This window comes from Pinus tabuliformis, chromosome 9, assembly GCF_031772625.1.
Source record: "Pinus tabuliformis cultivar Carrire ecotype Pingquan chromosome 9, CPIR1, whole genome shotgun sequence".
Lineage (NCBI taxonomy): Eukaryota > Viridiplantae > Streptophyta > Pinopsida > Pinales > Pinaceae > Pinus > Pinus tabuliformis.
In genome coordinates this window covers 1444356305-1444368817 of record NC_142307.1, presented here as the reverse complement: position 1 = coordinate 1444368817, position 12513 = coordinate 1444356305, and positions in this window count along the sequence as shown.

Here is a 12513-nt window from a genome sequence, read left to right as displayed (position 1 = left end):
ACAATTCTTAGATGATTCAAATGACAAAACCTCCTTTCTATATATAGGAGTCTAAGGGGACACAATATAACCAAAGCTGACCTAACAATAATAATATAAAGGCACAAAAATAACAATAGTGGGATTCTATGGGGCACAATAATAACAATATGGGGACAATAGGGGCACAACAATAACAATAAGGGATACAATGACAATAGTAATGGGGGAATCACTAGTATTATAGGGACCTAACAATATAAATAAGATCCTTCAAGAAATTTAGATGTTGGATGAAAAGTGTCTATCCTAGCAAAAAACTTAGCATACCTAGATTTCACAAAATATAAAGAGGATATTGAGCCACCGCCACCATTTTGGTATCTTCTTTGTGTGGATAATTTAATTCTTTTTTAGGTTTTTTTAGGGAAATGTGTGGTAAGACTAAAAAACATATAATATATTTTTTTAATGTTTTTATGCTTCATCATAGACATTATTAAACTCTTTATTAATTTTATTAAAAACATTATATATATATATATATATATATATATATATATATATATATATATATATAATAAAAATAAATATCTATCTTCTTTATTAATGTTTAATTTCTTAATAATAACACAATAATAATTAAAGACCTATCATGTATATTTTTAAATTATATATATAGAAGTTATCCCTAATTTTACTAAATTATTAAATATAAATTATTAATTTTATATATTTTTCTTAAATGAAAAAGATATTGAAAATAAAAAATATCGATACTTATATATAGATAGATTCAAAACTCATTTACATATAAATGGAAAGAAAAATAATAATGCTTTTATATTTACACATCATATTCATAATATTTTTGTATGTCATATGATATTTTCTTAAATTTATTCTATTTTCAACCTTATATTTTTCTAGTTATTTATTATGATATTTTTATTTTATATATTTTGCATATAAAAAGATAAAAATTTATACATAATTATTATTATTATTTAACAAAATTAATATTTAGGTAATTAAATTTAAGAATTATAAATATTACAATTTTATTTATTCTAATTGTTTTTAGTAAGTTTTTTAATATAAATATTTGGTAATAGTTTATTATAAGTTTGAAAACAATTGAATGTCAACAAAATTTTGGATTTGGGATAAAAAGAAGAAGCCTCTATAAAATTCTTGTCACACTTTGTACTTTATATAGATGTGAGGTCTCGGGTTGTTATACATGATTCATGCAGGATGATTGAACAAATCCAAAAGTAGTTTATTATCTACTTCCTCAAGAGTAAAGAAAATACTCCCTACTCTATCTTCTTGGTTAAAGAAAGTCTTTCTCCCTACCCTATCTTCTTGGTTAAAGAAAGTCGTCCTCCCTTGAAAGCATAACTATGACTAGATACCTTATGTATAAGAAGAAGTTATCTAAAGTGGACCCAATAGGTTTCCTAAACTTGTTTCTAACTCTACTCAGAATCCCCACTCTTGGTACACTGAAGGGTGGCATAAGGATGCATAGTCTTGACTAGACCATTGGCGAATAAAGGAGGATATCTTCTTGCCATATAATATTAAAAATATTAATTTTTCCAAATTTAAGGTGAAATAATGAGGTATAAAGAGTTAGAGGAAAAAAGAAAAATGAGATAATATAAAAAGGTGATGTACCAATCTTTAAAACCAAAATTATCTTTATGTCTTGACTAGTATCACCAAGGAGGGTGAAATGAATATTTACAAGATAAGAAATAATTTTCATGATTTTTATAATGAAATATAGCGTTGATCAATTAAGAAAGCACCATGGAATGTGCAATTTTAAAAGAGTTCAGGACGAAAAGAACTTTCTTTTAAATTGTTCACCTTATATTCACATTCTATTTAATTTTAAAAATATTTATTACACTACAATGTTTTTTGAATATAGAGATAAAATATTAAATAAATCTTATTAAGGCTAGCCTTCTTAAAGCTTAATAAGTTACACTTTAATGATGTACACAAATAAATAAAACAAACATCTTTAACAATATAATAATATGGTTTGTAATTTAAATATAATAATATGGTTTGTAGTTTAAATGATTTGAGCATATATATATAATCCAAAATTGTAAATTTTTAAAAAGAGATTTAAATGAAGTTTGATTAATAGTGTACTATCACAACCACATAGGTTTATAAGTTGCAAGTTTTTTTTAGTAAGTTTGGTAGACTATGTATTCATCATGTTCAACATATCATCCTGATCCGGATGAGAAATTGAACCAATAACTAAAAAATGCCTTAACAAAACACCGACAATGACTAAAAAATATTGTAACAAAACACTTGATCACCATCTATCAAAGACCTTATAAACATATAAATCGTAAATTTTAAAATAGTAAAACTGTTTAAATAAAATCCATCAGTTAAATTATATATACTATAAAATTATTAACATATCCAAATTTTTTATATAAATTTTTTATGTAAAAAATAGGGATTATTCGTCCGAGGCAGTTTGACGGGTCGATCTGTCCGGCAGTATCACAGGACGCCCCGCAAACAATCTCTACCAATCTGGTAAATGAACGGTATAATTAATAGTTTGAAAATAGACGTAATAATCACACAGTCTACCCATCTCAGAAGTAAACGGTATGATTAGTAGGTTGAGAAAAAGTAATCATCACACAATGATTTGTCGGAAAGTAACAACCACATGAATTATTGTCAGACTCGGGCAGAGGAGATCGACAAGAGCTAACGGGCATACTATAGGGGATTAAATGCCCGGCTATCAGCGCCCCCGTTAGCTCTTTAACACGCGCGTGTAGTGATAGATAAATAAAAAATACGCGTGCATGTGTTAAAGAGCTAACAGGGCGCATGTAGCCGGGCATTTAATGCCCTATAGTATGCCCGTTAGCTCTTGCCGAGGAGATCGGTCTTCTTCCGTTTCCTGGCCACTAATTTGGAATCGATTGGGAAGATTTATATTTTTAAATGTATAAATGGATTTATTTTTTTGGACTTGTAATTTTAAAATTGTTTTACTTGATTTTATATCAAACTAATATAATAAGAAAATAAAATGTAATTTTTTTTTGTTTAATTACTTTATATAATACATGAATAATTTTTTGTTTAACCATATATATGTGGAGAGAAAATATTTTACTTGATATCTCTATTGAAATATTTTATTTATGACTCATTAAATATTTTTATTATTAGAAATATTTTTTAAATGTCACACATTAATGTTATATTAAGAATTGAATAAATTATAAAACTACTTATTATTCTTATTAAGAAGTAAATGTTTTTTTTTTTTTTTCAATTGTTTTTTTTGGGCATTAAAATATTGTATTTTGGTTAAATTAGTACTCATTTTTTTATTCAAATTGTTTCATAAATGTAGTATTGAAATATTAAAAAAATACATAAATTTTTTACATCTTACTCATAGTCAAAAGTGAAATTCTAAGGTTTATGTCACTTTCATGGATAAGGAAATATTTTATTTATGATTGTGAGAGAGAGTGAAATAATTTTACCATGTCTCCTTCCAAACAAACATATATATTCATTTTTTTTTTTTTGTAACCGACATTGTTTTTTTAAAGAATATTTTTATTTTATTCTAAAAAAATACATGTAAATTTCATATTAAACACAGACTAAATCACACATTATCTTCATTCTAAATTACAAAATTTACCACTCAAAAAACTCATTCTCACATATCGAAAAATCTATATGGTATATATAATTTTTTCATTATAGCTTGATTTAATAAGGAATTATATATATATATATATATATATATATATATATATATATATATATATATATATATATATATATATATATATATATATATATAATTCCTTATTAAATCAAGCTATAATGAAAAAATTATATATACCATATAGATTTTTCGAATACTTCAATTTTATGCAAATAACTTTTCCAAAAAGTAAAACATTCAATGAATTTGCAACATATGTCAGTAACTTTTCCCCTTTTCCCGCCATTACATATTTATACACATTGCTAATCATAGTACATGGCAATTACACAACAAACTTATCATTATGATCAGCAAACAACATCTATATCAGTAACTTTTAGCCCGCATTACATATTTATACACATTTCTAATCGTATTACATGGAAATTACACAACCAACTTAATCACTATGATCAACAAACAACATCTATACTAGTGGGAAAAATAACTCCCGACATGATTCTCCGCAAGGTATCTTCGGTTGTAATGACCATGACATATACTCTATTCTCACTCGATTCTTTCTTACATATCAAACACACAGCATGCAAATAAACTGCATGCATCATATATAATGGTGCAACCTTGTCTACAATAACTTACAACTTCTCTCTCAGTATCTGTTCACATGCGTTCCATGCAACAATAAGATTGTCATATAAAGTGTGCTTGATATAGCTGCAAAAGTGACTCAACTGCTTACCTTATTTTATTATTATTTTTTATTATTATTTTCAAAGAATCTAGAACTTTTCTTATTTACTTCAATCTCAAACAATCTTATTATATATGTATTTCTAGTCTCTATATCTATTTCACCACTTTTCCATCATTAGGTTAGTAGTTCACATGCGTGGTAGCTCACGTAGTGTAATGTCCCAAGAAAACTGTAAATATTTTTATTTTACCACAGTAAAAAACAAACTATAGGTTAGTAGTTCACATGCGTGGTATCTCACGTAGTGTAATGTCCCAAGAAAACTGTAAATATTTTTATTTTACCACAGTAAAAAAACAAACTATATAATTATTGTTATTATTTGTTTGAGGTGAATAATATTGTTAATTGTTGAAGATAGGAAATGATTTGAGTATTAGCCGATCTTGTAACTTCTCATCACAAGGAAGTTAAAAAACGCATTTGCCAGAAACCCTAGCTACCTCCCCTAGTTGTGAATGCTCCAAAGAAAAGGGAGTGAGGGAGGAAACAACTGTGCTAAAACATCAGACGGTAAGGGAATGCTAAGTATGGTGATGAACAAATAGCATTAGCACTGAGTGCGAAAACTTGTAGAAGACAGAGGTCTTGCGAGCAAGCTTGGGGGGAGATTTGGTCCTAAAGGCAAATCTCACAGTTGGGTGGATGAAAAAAAATAGATAACAAAGGTAACTCCTACCATTGAGGTTCTTTCCTTCTTAAGATGACTCAGGTAAGTGGTACCTTCCTGGAACTATTCTGTTGAATAAACTATATTATGTGTCTTTAATTGTAATTTAGAAAAGACATAGCTGGAGCACTTAACTCTAAAATGATATTACTTGGAAAATCATTAATATTAGGGTTATTATTTGTACAGAACTGGTTATTTTATTTACTTAGTCAGATCTGTATAATCTTAAAAGTTGTGAATATAATTTAGACCTAGAAAAGACCTGTTCAAGTTCTTTAGTTAAGAAGAGAAAGAATACTGAAGATGCTAGTACCAAGAATGAAGAAAAAGATTAAATTCATAGGTTAGGTAGCACAGTGCTAAATCCCAGAGAGCAGTTGCAAGAACGAATAAAACTAAGGGTCTTTGTAATAGAGGAAAGTAAGTATATTTACATAAAAGCAGAACTGAGCTAACACATTAAAGGAGAAGACTATTTAAATAAATTCAAATAGCTTTGTAAGATCTTTCCTGCAACCCTTTACAGAGATGTAACCAGATATGGGTAGAGCACCGTTCGAGTTAGGAAAAATCTAAACTTAGCTGGACACAGAAATGGTTTAAGAATATATATATAAATTTCTAGAAAACACCCACGAGGATTCTTTCAGAAGTCTCGAATAGCTAAATAAAATAATTAAGTTATATAATCGAAAAAGCAAAAAGACACAGATACCCTGTTCCACCAAAAGTAAGCATTATGGAATAGCCGACATTGGAAGAATAAGAAGAGGCAAGCCTACACCGTGTGGGCAAGGAAATTCCATCTATATTCTAGCTCAAAGTTGCATTCTAGCCCGCATAAAACAGTGCAAAACTATCTAAGCAAAAAGTAGCATTGTCATTATAAAAAAATGTTGAGCATAATTATACACATAGCATTTAGAGAGTCTGTAAATACATTCAAAGAGAACCAACTTCGATTTTGCAAATAGAGAAACTTAAATAGCTTCATACCCAAAAAGTCTGTTAATACAAGTTATCAGGTCAAGACCAGAGAGTTGATAATCTCTCGCAGTATCTAAACATAAAGAAAACTACGCCGATGTGGCCTTAGTCATAGTCCCCACAGCCGGCTAAGAAATCCCTTAACCTGTCGAGGGAAAAACATGCTTCTCAACCCTTATGCAACAAGAGGAAACCGCATGGAAAGGGACTGACATGAACTTAACAACAAAGCCCTGTCTAGTTTTAGATCTGGACAAAAAAATTAGCAAAACTCTTCTGCTCTGATGCATTTCGCCACAAAACAAACACGGGTATTCCCTTACTGTCCAACAAGCACCAGAGCAGCTGATAAAGCTTACTCGGAATCCCTCGAGCGTCGAAAGCAGAAAGGGGAACCACGGGTTCCACTTGAAAACAACTTGAAGCCCTCGGACCAGCATCCATTACATCCGTAGATAGAGTAAATAGTAAACTGCATTAGCGATAAGGCTTTAAATATCAGGAAGCAGCTAAATATCTGCAGAAACATAACAAAAAAATATATATGAGCAACTTACTGTGAAATAAAAAGCTCAGTGGAAGGAAACCCACAGCTCTGCTCCTGAAATCATTCAATAGAAACTAAACCCTAGGACTGCAAGTGGAACATGCCGGAGAGAAGAGAAGGAAAGCAGGAACAAGTGCTAAGGAGCGAAGGAGCGAAATGAGGAATATCTCCAGCAAACGAGGTGGAATAGCCTTCTCAGTAAAGCCCAACCATTGAATCGAGAACCCAAATATTCCACCATCGATGCGATGAGAGACTCGAGATGAACAGTTGTGGAAGGACAAGCCAGCCCGTGCCATGTTACCATGGCAGAGCATATATTAAATTCCAAATCCAAGTGTAAGATTAACTCGAGTGTGGTTGTGCTAAGACTTAACGCAAAAGTAAATGAGACTATTAGCGACCAGTGGGATAAAGTCCCCTAACGCACGAAATAATGAAACCCAATTACCCGGAGACTTTAACATGAAAAAAACAATAATTCCCGGAATTTAATCAAGGCTAGAATAATTCATTGTTGCACACATGTTTTATGTAATATTTACTATGGTGAAATTTTTATTATGTATGTTCTGGAGGTATGACGAGTGGCATCAGGGCCAAGGTTACCAAACTGTGGCTTCTGGAAAATATACTAGTGAGAACAATCAATTATTATTATTTTTTGTTTCCTACTTGTTGTTAACCTAGTAACTTGTTAAGTACAGGAAACAGGAAAACAAAAGTTTATGAGAAGAACAGACAGTGTTCCACACAAAAATGTGGCTGGCCTAGGACCTATAACATTTCCTGAAAACAATCCTGAAGTATGGGTGCAATTAGGAGAGGAAGCTTGCAACACCAATCTTACGATATTGGAAATGGTCCAAGAATTGAAGAATGAGATGGCCCACCTACGGGAAGATAATGCAAGATTAATGCTTGAACATAATTTTTTTATGAAAAGCCTGTCTGATAAGCAGAATCAGCGCCAGCCGATTCCTAGTCCTGAATAGGAACGTATGTTAGGAGAACAGAACTAGTACATGGAATATGTGGGAATATAAGGAGGAGAAGAAAATCAAGAGGAGAAGTCAGATAATGCCTCTAAGCAATCAACATCAAAAAGGCAGCGGACAGAATTACAAGGGGAGTTTTGAAAAATAAAACCGCCACTCTTCGATGGAGAGTTGGAGGAGGCAGTTGAAGCCTAGCTTATTAACATGAATAAATATTTCCCATTATATGAATATGATCACAAACTAAAAGCTCAGCTTGCCATCTTCCAACTATAAGGGAAGGACACCCTATGGTGGGAGGAGGTCAAGATTGTACGAGGGGTAAGTGAACAAAATATAACTTGGGAAAAGTTCCAAAAATATTTTAAGGAAATATATTTGACTGAACGATTTTATGATGAGAAAGAAAAAGAATTCCATGACCTGCGGCTTGGACAACAAACAATGGATGAGTTTATCACCCGATTTACCTCTTTACTTCGATATGTACCTTACATACGAGAGGAAAAGGCTAAGGTACAGCGGTTCGTCAGTAGTTTACCTTGGGCGATGAGAGAAAGAATTGAATTTGATAACCCAAAAATGATGGATGAGGTTATACGAAAGGCCAGGATATGCTATCAGCAAAGCAAGCAAAAGGGAGAAATTATGGGAAGGAAATGGTTTGACAAGAAAGGCAATAAGGTTTCTGTGGGAAATAAGGGAAATCATGGCATTGTCAGCAAAGTATTTCCCAAAGGACAAATCAACAGAAATCAAAATAAAAACCAGTCCAGATTTAGGCCACCCCCTGAACCCAGATCCAGTGAGAAATCTGGTAAAATTGAAAATGAAGGGACAACGAGACCTCTAGTACAATGTTGGGGATGTGGAGGGCCACATTACGTTAAAAATTGTCCTAACCGGAAAGACAATGAACAGATTTCACAGATCCACGAAGCATCTATGGTAGGCGACGTAGCCTGGAGTATTCCAAAAATTAATGCTGCTCTTGAAGATCATCAGGCAGAATACCAGCCGACTATGGTGGAGTTTGAAGGTAAGATCTTTGATCATACTGTATATGTTTTAATTGATCCTGGAGCTACGTTAAGTTATGTTAGTCCTGAGATTGTGGAACGGTGTAAATTACAGACTGTCAAGTTTAGAAACCCATGCCTAGTACAACTTGTCACAGGGGCAAAGAGATGTGTGTTGGCCAAGGTAAATAACTATCCTTTGAAAATAGTGGGTCAGCCTTTGATGGAAGATCTAAACATACTTCCCCTTGGATCGTATGACGTGTTGATAGGCATGGACTGGTTGGAAAAGCGCTGGTCCATTATAAACTGTAAAACAAAAACTATCTGTTATAAGAATGAAGAAGGAGAAAAGTAGGAGATGCAAGGCATCCTGAGGCCAGTACAGATTCGGCCAATAATCGCCTCTCAACTGGCAAAGTGCATCAGGAAAAGATGTCAGGTTTATGCTATTCAGGTTGGTTATGCCAACTCAAAAGACAAGACTGCCACCTTGGAAAGTATTCCAGTGGTTCAAGAATTTGCAGATGTGTTCCCTGAGGAAATACCAGGACTGCCACCCAAGAGAGACATAGACTTCACTATTGAACTGGTGCCAGGAGCAGCCCCGGTGTCCCAAGCTCCTTATCGTATGAGCACACTAGAACTGACAGAACTGAAATGCAATTGTAGGAGCTGCTGGATAAAAATTACATCCACCCTAGTGTGTCGCCCTGGGGAGCCCCCATGCTTTTCGTCAAAAAGAAGGATGGAACCCTTCGTATGTGCATGGACTACCATTAGCTGAATAAGTTGACAATTAAAAATAAGTACCCTTTACCCCGTATTGATGAACTTTTTGACCAAGTAAAAGGGGCAACTGTATTTTCAAAAATTGATTTACGATCGGGATACCACCAGATCAGGATCAAAGAGGAAGATATAGTTAAAACTGCCTTTAGGACTCGCTATGGACACTACAAGTTCGTAGTATTACCCTTTGGGTTAACCAACGCCCCCGTGACCTTTATGTGTTTAATGAACAACATATTTCATCAGTATTTAGACAAATTTGTGTTAATTTTTATTGATGATATATTAATATATTCCTAGAATATTGAAGAACACAAGGAATACCTCAGACTGGTATTGCAAACTCTCCAGGAACATCAATTGTACGCCAAATATAGCAAGTGCGATTTCTTTAAGGAACAAATTTAGTACCTAGGACATATTATTACTAAAGATGGAATCGCGGTAGATCCCGAGAAGATAAGGACCATAATGGAGTGGCTAGTGCCAAAGGACATAATAGATATAAGATCTTTCATGGGATTAGCAGGATACTATAAACGGTTTGTGGAAGGATTCTCTAGAGTGGACTATCCTATCACCTCCCTACAGAAAAAGGGAAAAACTTTTAAAAGGACCACAGAATGTCAAAAAAAGTTTTGAGCAACTCAAGGGTATGCTCACTACTGTGCCTATATTAAGCATAACAGATCCAAGTAAGGACTATGCGGTGCGCACAGATGCGAGTAAGGAAGGAGTAGGAGGAGTACTTATGCAGGAAGGAAAGGTAATCACCTATGAGTTTAGAAAATTAAAGGAACACGAACAGAAATATTCCACTTACGATTTGGAGTTGGCAACCGTCATTCACGCCTTGAATATGTGGCAAGTTTTTGTTGATGACAGACCACCACAGATTGACTAGTTACTTGAATTAACATACTTCAAATGCTAGGTAGGTTCGGTGGGTATATTTCCTAAGTGGATTGGATTTCAAGATTAAACATATGAAGGGGAAAGAGAACCGGGAAGCTAATGCTTTAAGTCGAAAGGTACATTGCCTCTACGAAATTTCTTACAGCGAAGGGTGGACTACTTTCGACGAGATGATTAAAAAAGTAGTAGAGCAAGATCAGAAATATTAGCAAATAGGACAGCAAGTTCAAAATTCAACCAGTTATGAATATCAACAAGGATATGCGATGGATGCTGCCGGCATGCTGAGTTATAAAAAAATACTATATGTACCCAACCAAAATAATATTAAAAGTTTTATTTTAGATGAATTTCATAAAAGTCCCTATGCAGGACACCCAGGGTACCAAAAGCTAATTACCACACTCCGAAAGGAGTACTATTGGCCTGGCATGAAAAAAGATGTAGCAGAATATTTGACATGTTGCTTGGAATGCGAGCAAGTCAAAACAGAACATCAGCACCTTGCTGGGTTATTACATCCACTACCAACTTCGGAATGGAAGTGGGAGACCATCTCTATGGATTTTATCACAGGATTACCCAAATCCGAAAGAAACAAAGGCTCCATCATGGTGGTGGTAGAAAAATTAAGCAAATCAGCCCATTTTATACCAATACAATCCACCTTCAGAGTGGTACAGTTTGCCAATATTTTTATGCAAAACATTTTTAGGTTGCATGGGTTACGAAAAACTATAATTTCTGACCACGATGTAAAGTTTACATCAGCCTTCTCGAGAACTCAATTAAATTTTAGTACTGTCTATCATCCTCAAACAGACGGACAAACAGAACTGGTGAATCAGGTAGTAGAAGATATGCTAAGATCATATGTAATGCAGCAACCATCTAAATGGGAAGACTACCTGCACTTGGTCAAATTTGCTTACAACAACAGCTATCATACTTCTTTGCAGATGAGCTCGTTTGAAGTGTTGTATGGACAAAAATGCCACACACCATCCAGTTGGGGGGGACCAGAGGACAAGCTGATGCTGGGACCCGAAATGTTAAAAGAGATGGAAGAAATGGTCAAGAAGGCGCGATCTAACTTAAAGGCAGCCTAAGATAGGCAAAAGAATTTCACCGATTGGAAGAGGAATTTTAGAGAATAACAAGTAGGAGATCATGTATATGTGAGAATTTGAGCTAAAAGGAGTACGTTACAATGGAGCGGGTGTACTAAGCTAGCACCCCGGTTTTGTGGACCATTTCAGATCTTAGCAACGGTTGGGCCGATGGCATACCAGCTCCCCCTACCAAGCCATATTCAGGTCCACAATGTCTTCCATGTGTTGGTATTAAAAAGATACATTTATGATCCTAAGCACATAGTCAGTTGGAAAGACATACATGTAAGGAAGTATCTTAGGTAGGAAAATTAATTTCGATGTTAAAGAAAAAATGACTTAAGTACTGTTTGTTTCAGGTCAAGCTAGAAGGAGAATTCTTGGTCAAGCTACTGAATATACTCGATTAGAGAGAAGTAATGCTGTGGAAATGAGATATCACCTAGGTTAAAGTGCAATGGAAACACTTTGAGTCAGATGCGGCCATCTGGGAGGATGAACAACTCATGAAAGAAGCATATCCAGGGTTGTTTGTGGCTGGAAAACATCGGGACGATGTTTGATTTCAGTGGGGGGAGATGCAATGTCCCTAGAAAACTGTAAATATTTTTATTTTACCAAAATAAGAAACAAACTAGATAATTATTGTTATTATTTGTTTGAGGTGAATAATATTGTTAATTATTGAAGATAGGAAATGATTTGAGTATTAACAGATCTTGTAACTTCTCATAACAAGGAAGTTAGAAAAGGCAGTTGCCAAAAACCCTAACTACCTCCCTTAGCTATGAATGCTCCAAAGAAAAGGGAGTGAGGGGAGGAAAAAACCATGTTGAAATGTCAGATGGTAAGGGAATGCTAAGTCTGGTGATGACCAGATAGCATTAGCCCTTAGTGCGAAAACTTGCAGAAGATAGAGGTCTTGCGAGCTAGCTTGGGGGGAGATTTGGTCCTGAAAGCAAATCTCACAGTCGGGT